The sequence below is a fragment of the Helianthus annuus genome, chromosome 10 (genome assembly GCF_002127325.2).
Source record: "Helianthus annuus cultivar XRQ/B chromosome 10, HanXRQr2.0-SUNRISE, whole genome shotgun sequence".
Taxonomy (NCBI): Eukaryota; Viridiplantae; Streptophyta; class Magnoliopsida; order Asterales; family Asteraceae; genus Helianthus; species Helianthus annuus.
The window spans coordinates 36,004,297-36,017,335 of record NC_035442.2 but is presented as its reverse complement, the minus strand read 5'-3'; the positions used below and the strand labels follow the sequence as shown (position 1 = coordinate 36,017,335).

General features: G+C 36.4%; 1 long non-coding RNA gene across 1 annotated transcript; it reads right to left on the bottom strand.

Annotated features, from left to right (window-relative positions):
- Positions 1-9,129: 9,129 nt before the first annotated feature.
- On the bottom strand, positions 9,130-10,106 carry LOC118482831. The gene is made up of 2 exons (XR_004868958.1): positions 9,930-10,106; positions 9,130-9,535 (listed from the first exon to the last, which is right to left on the bottom strand). It is a non-coding gene; the product is annotated as an uncharacterized LOC118482831 (long non-coding RNA).
- Positions 10,107-13,039: the final 2,933 nt, after the last annotated feature.

The following is a 13,039-nucleotide window of genomic DNA, read 5'->3' as shown; positions in this document are numbered from 1 at the left end:
ATTATTAGTTTTTAAGTGATGTTATTTCCTTCATTTCTTTAAGACATTTTGTTTGAGTATTTTGTTTTTTTATGCGTATGAAACATTTTGGGATTTGTATGTTTGAAGCATGTTAGACATTTTATTTATATGATTTTGTTTTGTTTTGTTTTGAAGCATATAGAGTGTTTAACTAACATCCCTATTAATGGAGAAGATATATGTCTAATAGACAACGTATCAATGCATACAATTCTTAAGAAAAAGAATTATTTCTTTACTTTATCCATGAAAAAAGCTAATGTTGGTACTATATCTGGTAAATCAAAATTTATTGAAGGCTTTGGAGAAGCTTATGTAGTGTTGCCAAGTGGAACACCATTTAAAATAACCAATGTGTTATTTTCTCCAATGTCTCAAAGAAATCTAATAAGTTTTAAAGATGTTCGTTTAAACGTATATCATCTTGAGACTACATATGAGGGACATGATGAGTACCTTCATATCACAAATATCAGTTCGGGTAAAAAGCATTTGTTAGAAAAGTTGGCCGCACTTGCCTCTGGTTTGTATTATAGTAAAATTAATGCAATCGAATCAAATGCAATCATAAACAAGAAGTTTATAGACCGAGAAAATCTTATTATATGGCATGACCGGTTAGGCCATCCCGGATCAACAATGAAGCGAAAAATTATAGAAAATTCATTTGGGCATTCTTTGAAGAACCAGAAGATTCTTCAGTCCAAGGATATTACATGTGTTGCATGTTCACAAGGGAAGTTGATTACTTGCCCATCACCAATGAAAGTGGGGACTGAATCCCTAATTTTTTTTTGAAAGAATACATGGGGATATTTGTGGACCTATAGATCCTCCTAGTGGACCATTTAGATACTTTATGGTCTTAATTGATGCATCAACTAGATGGTCACACGTGTGCCTACTATCAGGTCGTAATATGGCATTTGCACGACTACTTGCTCAGTTAATAAGGTTAAGAGCACATTTTTTGGATTACCCCATCAAGAAAATTAGATTAGACAATGCTGGAGAATTTACTTCCCAAACATTTAATGATTATTACATGTATATTGGGATAAATGTAGAGCATCCTGTACCTCATGTACATACACAAAATGCGTTTGCTGAATCGCTTATCAAACGACTTAAAATGGTTGCAAGACCAATGATTATGAAAACAAAACTACCAGCATCTGCTTGCGAACATGCAATTTTACATGCAGTAACACTAATTCGCATCAGGCTAACGAGTTGTCATACTTCTTCCCCATTAAAGTTGGTTCTTGATCATGAACCAAATATATCCCATCTAAGGATTTTTGGTTGTGCTGTATATGTTCCAATCGATCCACCACAACGCACACAGATGGGGCCTCAAAGGAGGTTAGGAATATATGTTGGGTATGAATCACCATCGTTCATTAAGTATATAGAACCTACAATGGGTGATTTATTTACAGCTTGATTTAGTGATTGTCATTTTGCTGAATCAACATTCCCAACATTAGGGGGAGACAAAAAGCAGCTGGATAATAGTATTTTTTTGGAATAAATTATCATTATCTCATTTTGAACCTCGAACTAAACAATGTGAACTAGAAGTTCAAAGGATAATTCATTTACAAGGATTAGCAAATCAATTACCAGACACATTCACTGACCCAAAGAGAGTGACTAAGTCACATATACCAGCTATTAATGCTCCAGTAAAAATAAGTGTCCACAAGGACAACCACATGTTGGTAATGAATTTAATGCACGCCTAAAACGTGGTAGACCAATCGGTTCTAAAGATAAAAATCCTCGAAAGAAAAAAGGGAGCAAATAGTGTAGATGGTCAAGTCGAGGTAACAATAACGCAAGAAAAGGAGTCTCCAGAAGAGACACTAGACATGATGGTTCTAGAAGAACCTTAGGTACCTGAAAACGAAGACATCTCAGTTAATTATATCATGTCTAGAAAGGTATGGAACTAAAGCGAAGTCGACGTCGATGATAGTTTTTCATATAATGTAGCGCTACAAGTAATGTAAAACAATGAGGATCAAGAACCAAAATCAGTTGAGGAATGTAAACAAAGAAATGACTGGACAAAATGGAATGACGCGATAGAGGCAGAATTGAATTCACTAAATAAACGAGAAGTTTTTGGACCTATGGCCCATACACCTGAAGGTGTAAAGCCTGTTGGATATAGATGGGTTTTTGTTCGAAAACGTAATGAGAAAAATGAAATTGTACGATAAAATCAAGATTAGTAGCACAAGGATTTTCGCAAAGACCTGAAATTAATTATGAGAAGACATATTCTCCAGTGGTGGATGGGACAACTTTTCGTTATCTTATTAGTCTGGTAATACAAGAAGGGATTGATTTGCGTCTAATGGATGTTGTGAGAGCCTACCTCTATGGCTCACTTGATACTGATATTTACATGAAACTTCCTAAAGGATTTAAATTGCCAAACCCATGTAAATCTAGTTCTCGAGAACATTTTTCAATCAAATTAAACAAATCATTATATGGGCTAAAACAATCTGGGCGTATGTGGTATAATCATCTTAGTGAGTATTTGCGAAAGAAGGCTATAAAAATGATTCTGTATGCCCGTGTATTTTTATAAAAAGGTCAGCATCTGAATATGTTACAATTGTCGTATATGTTGATGACATGAATATAATTGGTACTTCACGTGAGCTTCAAAAGGCAGTTGAATACTTGAAAAGAGAATTTGAAATGGAAGACCTTAGAAAGACAAAGTTTTATCTTGGATTACAAATTGAACACCTTAAGGGTGGAATCCTTATGCATCAAGAAACATACATAGAGAAACTACTAAAAAGATTTTATATGGAAAAATCACATCCATTGAGTACTCCAATGGTTGTAAGGCCGTTTGATGTGGAAAAAGAACCATTCCGACCACCCAAAGATGGAGAGGAAATCCTTGGTCCAGAAGAACAATATTTAAGTGCAATTGGTGCACTAATGTTTCTTGCTAGCCATACACGGCCCGATATATCATTTTCTTTAAATTTATTGGCAAGATATAGTTCATGCCCAACAAAGAGGCATTGGAATAGGGTAAAACAAATATTTAGATACCTTTAAGGTACAAAAGATATGAGTTTGTATTTTACAAATCAATCGAAAACAAGCTTGGTTGGTTTTGCAGATACAGGGTATTTGTCTGATCCTCACACTGGGCGATCTCAAATTGGATATTTATTTACAAGTGGAGGTACTGCAATTTCATGGCATTCGGTAAAGCAGACAATCACAGCCATATCATATAATCATACAGAAATATTGGCGATACATGAAGCTAGTCGAGAATGCATTTAGTTAAGGAATGTAATACAACACATTCGTGGATCTTGTGGTATTTCTTCGGGAGATAAGGGACCGACAATCTTACATGAAGATAACGTAGCATGCATTGCTCAACTTAAGGAAGGATACATCAAATGTGATAGAATAAATCACATTTTGCCAAAATTCTTTTTTACACATGATCTACAAAAGAATGGAGATATTATTGTCCAACAAATTCGTTCCAGCGAAAATTTGGCAGACTTGTTCACTAAATCACTTCCGACCTCAACATTCAAGAAGTTAGTCATAGGATTGGGATGCGTCAACTCAAGGAGCTTAAGTGATCATCATTAGGGGGAGATATTACGCGCTGCAGTCTTTTTCCCTTGGCCAAGGTTTTGTCCCACTGGGTTTTCCTAACAAAGTTTTTAATGAGACAGCATCAAGCGTATAAAGTGTATTTTTATTATTGGAGGAAAAAATGGAGTTTGGAATAGTGATAGTTTAAAATGAGGAATCATGCTGACTAGGCAGTCTAGAGTTTGGACTTGGTTTATCACATTCTTTAAATGCTTTAAGAGATATCACATTCTTTCCTTATCTAAACTCACTAACAAAGGGCAAACGAACTCGAAAACATAGCTAGTTATTCACAAGATGAACCGTATACGTATCATAGAAAACCGATAAAACGATTATCAGGAAAAAATTCTAAGACAAAAGTTATTAATTGGTGGCACAGATAGACGTAAACTCAATCGACACTTTTATTGAATATCAAAAGCTGCTTATATAGTAGTGCATTACAAAGGAAACAAAGAAACCACCATAGAACAACGATAGTATGTTTAACAGTTATTTTGGATCTACCCTTAACATCACTCTTTCAACGTACGATATCACACTCCTTGAATTATCTCAACAGGAAGGACTAACTAAGAAGACCTTTCACCCCATCACCTTACGACTCAAGTAACATATCCACATCCATCACCTTACGACTCAAGTAACATATCCACATCCGTATTATGAACCTGGTGTTTATGCTTGCATATCGATCCACAACGGTACCCAACGGTTAACTGATAATTCACACGCAAAAGCAATGTTGTATTTAATTCCCCCCGCAGCTGCAATAAACCAGGCAACCCAGACGCGCGCATCTGAACATTAACTTCGTTCGGGTTCGGTTTATGCTGGTAGAACCCGGGATCAGTGTTACTTGCAAGATAAACACTTGTATTATTTAACCTTGGATCAAGATAAAACATAGTGATGTTGAGATCGTCACAAGTAACCGATGCCAGTGGAATGCGGCTGAAGCAGCTGATATTTAAGTAGACCGACTGCTTCATTTCATCGGTTAGATTGACTGAATCTTTATCAAATATGGGAATATCATAAAAGAGTTCCTGATCCGGTATAAAGGGATATTTGCATGCGGTTACAAGAACAAGCACTGTATATAAAGTAAAAAAAAAAAGATAAAAAACAATGAAATAGAATTTGTTTGGTTTAGGTACAGGAACATTTTCGTATTCCATGCCTAAGGGGTCGTGTTCTTGACTGTTGGTAAGCACATGTGCAGGTCTTTGATCCATTGGGTTTATGATTAGTGACTTATTCACGAATCGATTATGAGAAAGAAAGAGATGGTGTTTGGAGGTTAGCTTGATTCCCAGAAAGTAATTATATACGGAAGATTTTAGCATTCGAAATTTATGATATTCGAATTTTCTGAACAAAAAAAGGTAAGTCAATGGTCTTTTATTAAAAATTAGAGTTAACTTTTTTAAAAATTAGAGTTAACTACACCATGGCTCTGGTGGTTTAGGTAAGTTACACATTTGTGAAGAACGAAGGTTAATCAAGTCCATCCGAGAAGAAGAAACGGCTTTCGGGCCGGTAACGTTTATTTATTTGTTTAGTTTATTATGGGTGAAAACTGTTTAGTCTATGTTTGTGTATTTGGGCCGGAGGCCAAGTCTAGCGGGTCGAACAAAACATTAAGTCCAGTTTAGGTTGTGTTATGTTAAGAACATGCGGGTTGGGCCGATATCAACGAACCGGTACGTCCACGTTAATAACCGCAGGAGCGGTTATCATGGAAACGACATATCCCTTGATTGAAACGTCGTGACTGTTGAAGACGTACCCCTTCGTTTCAATATATACGGCTGCAAATCCCCTTGTTCTTTGGTTCGGTTAGTTATTCAAGTTCGTGTAATTACAAGTGATTGTTATTCAAAGTTCAAGTTCGTTTACAAGTTATTTTCGGTTAGTTTCATTATCATTCACAAGTTAGTTTTATTCGATTCATGATGATGCACTGTGATTATTGTGGGTTGTATGAAAACGATTGTGTGTGCGGTCACAACACCGTCCGTTCCGAATGGTCCTGGGTTTCCGATGACGATGATACCAACATTGGTATCAGAGCCAAAGGTTTTACAGGAAGCGGAAGGAGTTGTGATCAAGATGGAAACCGGGTTTGTGGAAACAAAGGAAAATCGGTGGAAACCGATTACGGTGAGGAAGTTATTGTTCGTAGTGGAAAGTGCGGCCGGGCGGCGGAAGAGGATGAGTACGCGCAGGGGAAGCCAACCATGTGAACCGGGAAATCACCAACGAAGAAGTTTCCAAAGAAAGTGTTTCAAAAGGGTTTCGTGAAGAAGTCCGGAAAGAAATCAAATGCACCAGTGGGTAGGCCAAGGAAACCGGGGATCCGGTATTTCAAATGCAAGGAATTCGGTCATATCGCATCGATTTGCCCAAGTAAGTATATCAAGTTATCACCGTTACCAATTGAAAGTGATTATGTTGTGAAAGATACTTGTGGTGGCAAATAGGATTCAATATGGGTCGTTGATCCCACGTTCAAAACACATATGACGGGAAACCGGAATATGTTTAAGTGTTTCAAGAGACACTTTGGGGTTGTGACAAACGAAAGTAGGAAAGATTTTTCGTTTGTGCATGGAATAGGAGAAGTGAGAGTGCCGGTGGACGGCAAAGACAAGACGATCCCGTGCGTAAGTTATGCACCAAGTCTAGACAAGAATGTTCTAAGTCTAGAACAACTCTTGTTTCAAGGGATAGAAACGGTTACCATAGGGGATACGTGTGTGTTAAAGAAAATGTTTGGTTGTCGGTCGAAAGGGTTCGACATTTATGAAGACAAGTCGGAAGTCGACTTGGAACAAGATTATCTCAATGTGTTCTACGATAATCTTGGGGTTGACAACGGCTACAAGAAGGAAAAGAAAGAATTCCAAGAGTGTTTGGGTGATTATTACGAAAGGGAATTCGAGAAAGCAAGAAACAAGAAGAAAGTGTACGATGAAAATTCAAAGGGTAAAAAGAAAGAAGTTGTGTATTCCAAGAAAGCGAAAAAGGCACTATTGATTTACATTGAAGGCGAGAAAGATAACCCGCGTCAATCAAGAGAAACGCTTCGGGAACGAGCATTAATTCTCTCGCAACTCGAGGAGGACGTCGTTGAAAGAAACATGATTATGGAAAGTTGTGTGGAACCGGGAGATCTTATTACATTGCACGAGGAAATAAAAAAACACCAAAGGTTCTTCGATGCACCGTTCGAAGAAGTCTTGGTTTGGTTCATTACGGATTTCCTCGGGATTGTATGTGAGAAAGCAATGCCGCCAGAATTAATCAATGGCCGAGACCTTAGTCTCATATTGTTACACCGCATCGTGAAGCACAACGGAGGGTTCAAAGAAGTGATGGAGAAAAATATGTGGGATGTAATTGCGGCCAAGTACGGTTACGAACCGGATGATGCATACGAGATGAAGGTCGCCTACATCTATTATTTGGAACTAGTCGAGTGGTACTTCGACTACATGAAGAAAGAGCGTGAAAGAAAGGAAGATGGCATGGCTGGAAATTCAAGTAACAATTGCGGTTGGCTCGACGAATCAAGCGACGACGACGTGGTGGTGAAGATAGAGGTCACCAACAATCGCAAGGAGTGATCGCGGCCGGAGACTCGGATGTTCTTGCTTAGGGCGGTGAATGAAGAACGAAGGTTAATCAAGTCCATCCGAGAAGAAGAAATGGCTTTCAGGCCGGTAACGTTTATTTATTTGTTTAGTTTATTATGGGTCAAAACTGTTTAGTCTATGTTTGTGTATTTGGGCCGGAGGCCAAGTCTAGCGGGTCGAACAAAACATTAAGTCCAGTTTAGGTTGTGTTATGTTAAGAACATGCGGGTTGGGCCGATATCAACGAACCGGTACGTCCACGTTAATAACCGCAGGAGCGGTTATCATGGAAACGACATATCCCTTGATTGAAACGTCGTGACTGTTGAAGAGGTACCCCTTCGTTTCAATATATACGGCTGCAAATCCCCTTGTTCTTTGGTTCGGTTAGTTATTCAAGTTCGTGTAATTACAAGTGATTGTTATTCAAAGTTCAAGTTCGTTTACAAGTTATTTTCGGTTAGTTTCATTATCATTCACAAGTTAGTTTTATTCGATTCATGATGATGCACTGTGATTATTGTGGGTTGTATGAAAACGATTGTGTGTGCGGTCACAACACCGTCCGTTCCGAATGGTCCTGGGTTTCCGATGACGATGATACCAACTATTTGATCCCTACACTTTAAATTCTATGGATTTATTCCTCAACGATCACTACAAGAATTTAACCTTGTGCTCACTTAGTCTATAGTGATGACAATAGTCTTCAGCACAAATCAGTTTCTAGCGATAACGTGTCGTCGACGTAGAGTATTTCAAATTTATAACCAATCTGACTCTACAGCTACAGCTATGGTGTGTCATCGCTATAGAGGTTGGAAGGCTGGTGGTAAAGTTTTGCACCTGAATAATTTCTTTTGTTGACCAATTAAAACCTATGCCGATGACGTGTCGGCAACACAACCAAAACTATTTTTTTTAATATTTGTATAAATAAAAAGTGTTTTTAATTCTCTATATTAAGTGCATAAGTAAAACGATGGCGTATGCTCCACTTTAAAACGACGACATGTCATCACTATAAGTTTATTTTCATGCCTAAGATCTTGAGGTATACCGATCTCAGCTCTCAACCTGCCCTTGTTGATCCCATAAAACAATGATTAATTAAACTTGGCAATTAATTTCAACATGTATAGAAAATAGTGTGCGGAATTAGAAATTAGACTTTCATGAAACTAAAATACAAAATTTTCAAGTTTATATCACTTTAAATGATTACAAGATGATTAAAAAGTTATCAACTATTACAAAACTAATACTTACAGAATTCTGAGTTAGAGGGCAATGGAGTTTGTAGGATGTGTTAAATGCAAGGTTCGGCTCATTTACTCTTCGATGAATCTTTCTCTATGGTTGACATGAATAAACATCTGTTTATTCATGCATTAATTTGTCTTGTGAAAAGTAGCTTTTTGGCATACTTATTGAATCCTTTGATCCACTAGTCACTTAGGTGTTTGTGTAAACCTTATCGGTTACAACAAGTTGCTTCATCAGAATTTTGATGAGTTTTGTATCAACAATCTGATGACTCAGATCATTGGATTTATGATGATTCATTCTAATCAGATTCTGATGATGAATATCAGATTATGATGATCCAGTCTTCTTCTTATCCTGTATATGTTTGTCTGGTCCGTACTTGATGCCAACTCTTCATTTTCTTGTCTAAAGTCAAGGATCTTATTTCTGTTTGACCTGTTGACTTTTTCAGCATCAAATTTGATTAGAAAGATAAAAAATCTTCATCATTTTTTCTTCAACACTTACATAAAATTTCCTAACAATTTTCCCCCAAGGGTTGTAAGTAAAATGACAATTATGACAAACAAACTGCAACATAACAATCAAAAGAAACTTTTAAAAATACACCAACTGAATAGTAATATTTTATCCAACCAAAATCCAAAAGTACAGGACTTTAAAATGTTTTTTAAGCAAGGTGGTAAAGATCTCGTTTCTACGGCTTCTTGTTTTGTGGAATTGGTTTGTTGTATTCCTTGTATAGAGCTTTTTAGATCTCTCTTGCCTCAATTAATTCATCAAGTTTTTGTTCAATTTGCTTCATGAGATCTATCTTGGCACGTCCTTTGACCATTAGTTACTCTTTCTTCTTGTTCATGCATTCTCTAATATAGTTTAGCATCTTGTTGGAGTATTTGCAGATTTCACTAAGTCTGAACATTGTCCTTTCTTCATTGATATCCCTGTAAATAACAGATAATTCAGATTTTTCAAAGATTAGATATTTTCTTGCCTCAAATTTGAGTTCATCGGGGGTTTCTGTACAAGGTGGGGTTATGAGCAGCTTCCCAGAGATCATATGATAAAAGTGAATACACACATCAAGTCACTCAGAGCAATTCTGATGAAGACTTTTATGCCACTTGTGGTGATACTATTGATAACTTTTTTGGCAGTTCTTCTGCATGATTTTTCGTCTTCATATGTTTTTCTTAGTTTCATCAAATTAACTCGATGAACCATAGATGCTTGTTCTCCATCAGTGAATGTTTGTTCATCACCTAGACTTCTCACTACTGTGTATTTATTTAGATCATGGAAACACAATATACAATCAAGAGTGGAATGATCTAGTACCTTCATTACCTTTTGATTGGATTGGTGAGTGGTTTATGAAAGCATAATTCTCCAATCATAATTCTTTGCAGATAAAAGTTCTTGGTCACAGGACTTAAAGGTCTTTCTAGTTTTTCTTTTTCTTCTTCTTTACTATAGAAGTGTCTAAGATGATACTCAGGAAAAAATATGTCTTCATTGGAGACCTGTAGTGTATATCTTGTGACATTTGTTAGGAGATCTGATCTAGGAATTATCTTTGGCTTCTTTAAGAAAGTTCCAGTCTCTTTCCATCTTCTCTTGAATCCTTGTATGTCGCACCCTGATTTACTGGTGGGCCCAGACTTGTGGTATATGCGTGACAATTGATAACACTGATCACAATAGACAACGAAATATGGAAATAAAATTAAACAAAATAAAAGCTTGAAATTAAAATATAAAATCTATACAACTGTTCGTATTAAAATCCATAGGCGGATCAAATATAAAATGTGACTTGAGACTAATAAGGTCTTTTTCTGTGGGGTTGCAAATTCCAATATGTCTAGACCACGCCGCTCTAGCCTATTCCGTATTTGCTAAAAACCTACGCTTAGTCTTTTGAAAATACGCCAGTTTTCACAAGTAAATACAATTAACCGACTCTTTTAAAAATCTTTTCAAAATTTATTTGCTACCATTTGGTATATCATTTTTTTAATAACTTGGGACAAACTATATCTCTTGTTACCATTTTTATATGCTTGTCAATACAATCGGGAGCCGAAAATCATATGCCAGTACATAATTAATCGACAAACCACATTTTCAATATCATATAAATATATATAGCATTAGTGTCTCTCAGGTGTATGCCTACACCCCGCGCTTAGGTCGGGGCCATTTCAAATTAAATGAGTTGGCATATCTAGGACACGGTCGTATTAACCCCCAAGTGTTAAAGTTATCAAGAAAAATCGATTAAAACGAGTTATTTACATTTCTATGACATCGTTCGCCCTTTTGTAATACCCGACCAAGTGGCTAGTGCCATATCTCAAGCCTTTATAAAAAGAAAATAGGCTAAAAGTATTTACCTGTGCTAGTGTTTACAAATCAAATATGTTTAGCACATCAATAATTGGAAACAAGCTAAACTTAGGTGCAATTTACTAGAGGCTTCTAATCTAGAATGAACGGAAATATGATCTGTTAGAACGTTAACGGGGTATTTATAAGTCATTGACTTTGACCGGTTAACCTAATAGATACGTTCAGTTCGGTAGATTAAGCGTTTGACTAGATATAATGTGTTTTATACCCTTCTGAGTGCAAGGACTCGGGTAATATGGGTTTAATAACCAAACATTCTGATTAGAACTGAATTTAAAAGGTATTGACCTTGTTCGGCTAGTTTATATATTTTATTATATTTAAACTTGCCGTACGCGCATATGTTGTATCAAGTGGTCGAATAGGTCTATGACAAGTCCATTATGCTAAAGTATATTTCATTATGTTATAATTTCATTTTCAAACTCAGATTACAAGTCTAATTGGTTCTAAAACCATTTTTATGCCATTAAGGGCTTTTTTTTGCATTTTAGGCATATTATGTGGATTTTATCAACAAACCTATCAAATGTTATGACTAGAAGGTATAACCTCAGAGGGTTATTCCCTACAATAACATGGTCATATAACAACCCGTAATCAAGTTCTAAACTTGACCAAACGGATCAGAATCGAATGTCAAAGTATAAGTCAAACCGTTTGACTTTCGATTACGTAATGATCTCTAAGCAGTAAATGACTAGTTGGACATGATTAAACATGTCCCAATATGTTATATGAACTGTTATGTTGTCGAAATTTAAGGTTTTGATACTTAGAAACTCATTTAGCGTAATTCGCAAAAATCTGCGTTTTGACTTTTATTTTATATAAATTTGACTCATCATTTCGCCTACTTAACGTGATCTTCAGAGGGTGAAATCACAAGGGATTAACACCTTCATTAATACAGTCACGTTACAAAGTTTGATTCGAACTTTGACTTGATCAAAATGGTCAGAATCGAAAGTCAAAGCAAAAGTCTATTTGCTTGAATTTCGGCTAATAACTAGCTTAATAATGGAAAAAAGATTGAGATAGAACACTTACAAGTGTTCAAGGGAAGTTTATAGATCAGATGTGACAACCCGTGTGCAGGGCCGGCTATCCCCATGTGCAGCATGGGCTTGAGAACAGGGCCCAAATCATTAAGGGGCCCAAAAATTTTTAAATTTTCTTTATATATATGTAGCCCAAATTTGTATAGGCCCAAAGTTTGTAAAAAACCCCAATCTTATAACCGTACAAGGCCCCAAATCATTAAATCAATACTAGTATACAGGCAGGGATTTCTGTTCGAACTGCGAACAGACGATTACGAACAAAAGTACACAACGTCGCGGCAGGGATTCATCATCATCGCGATTCGCAGTTAATAAACATCATCATCATCATCCGCAGATTCGCAGTAGGAGCCAGGAGGTATTTGTTTGTTGATTTTTGTTTGTTGTTATCTGTTACGAGTCACAACCACGGTTCCGAGTTACGGTTTCGAGTCGCAACCATGATAGTAAAGGAACCTGTTTTATGTTTTAAGATGTCTTTCAAGTTTATAAAAAGATCCTTTAGGCAACAGGAATAGGTTTGGCCAAGTTTATAAAAAAAGAATCATACCTTTATGACTAAATTGTTTGTTTCTTTAAGTGTTGTTTATTAATTATACTTTAAATGTATTAGACTTCGTGTGAATTGTGATTGAATGGATGTTTTTCGTTAATATGTAGAAATTATGCCTCCCGTTCCTAAATATAAACAGTTATTCGGCTATTGAATGGAGTTTATGTTATATGAAGATTTGCGAATAGGGCCCAACTTTTTTATCTCGAACATGGCCAAAATTTTTTTTGTGATTTTCGGAGCCGGCCCTGCCCGTGTGTGACAACTGGCACTTTTCCATGTAATCCGTACAATAACAAATAGTAATATGTGCTTTAATGACTGTGTGAGATTGAATTAACAAGATGAATGATTTCTGATTACTGTCATATACATACAATGGCATTTCATGTTGCAAGACTTTTATCATTACTACATGC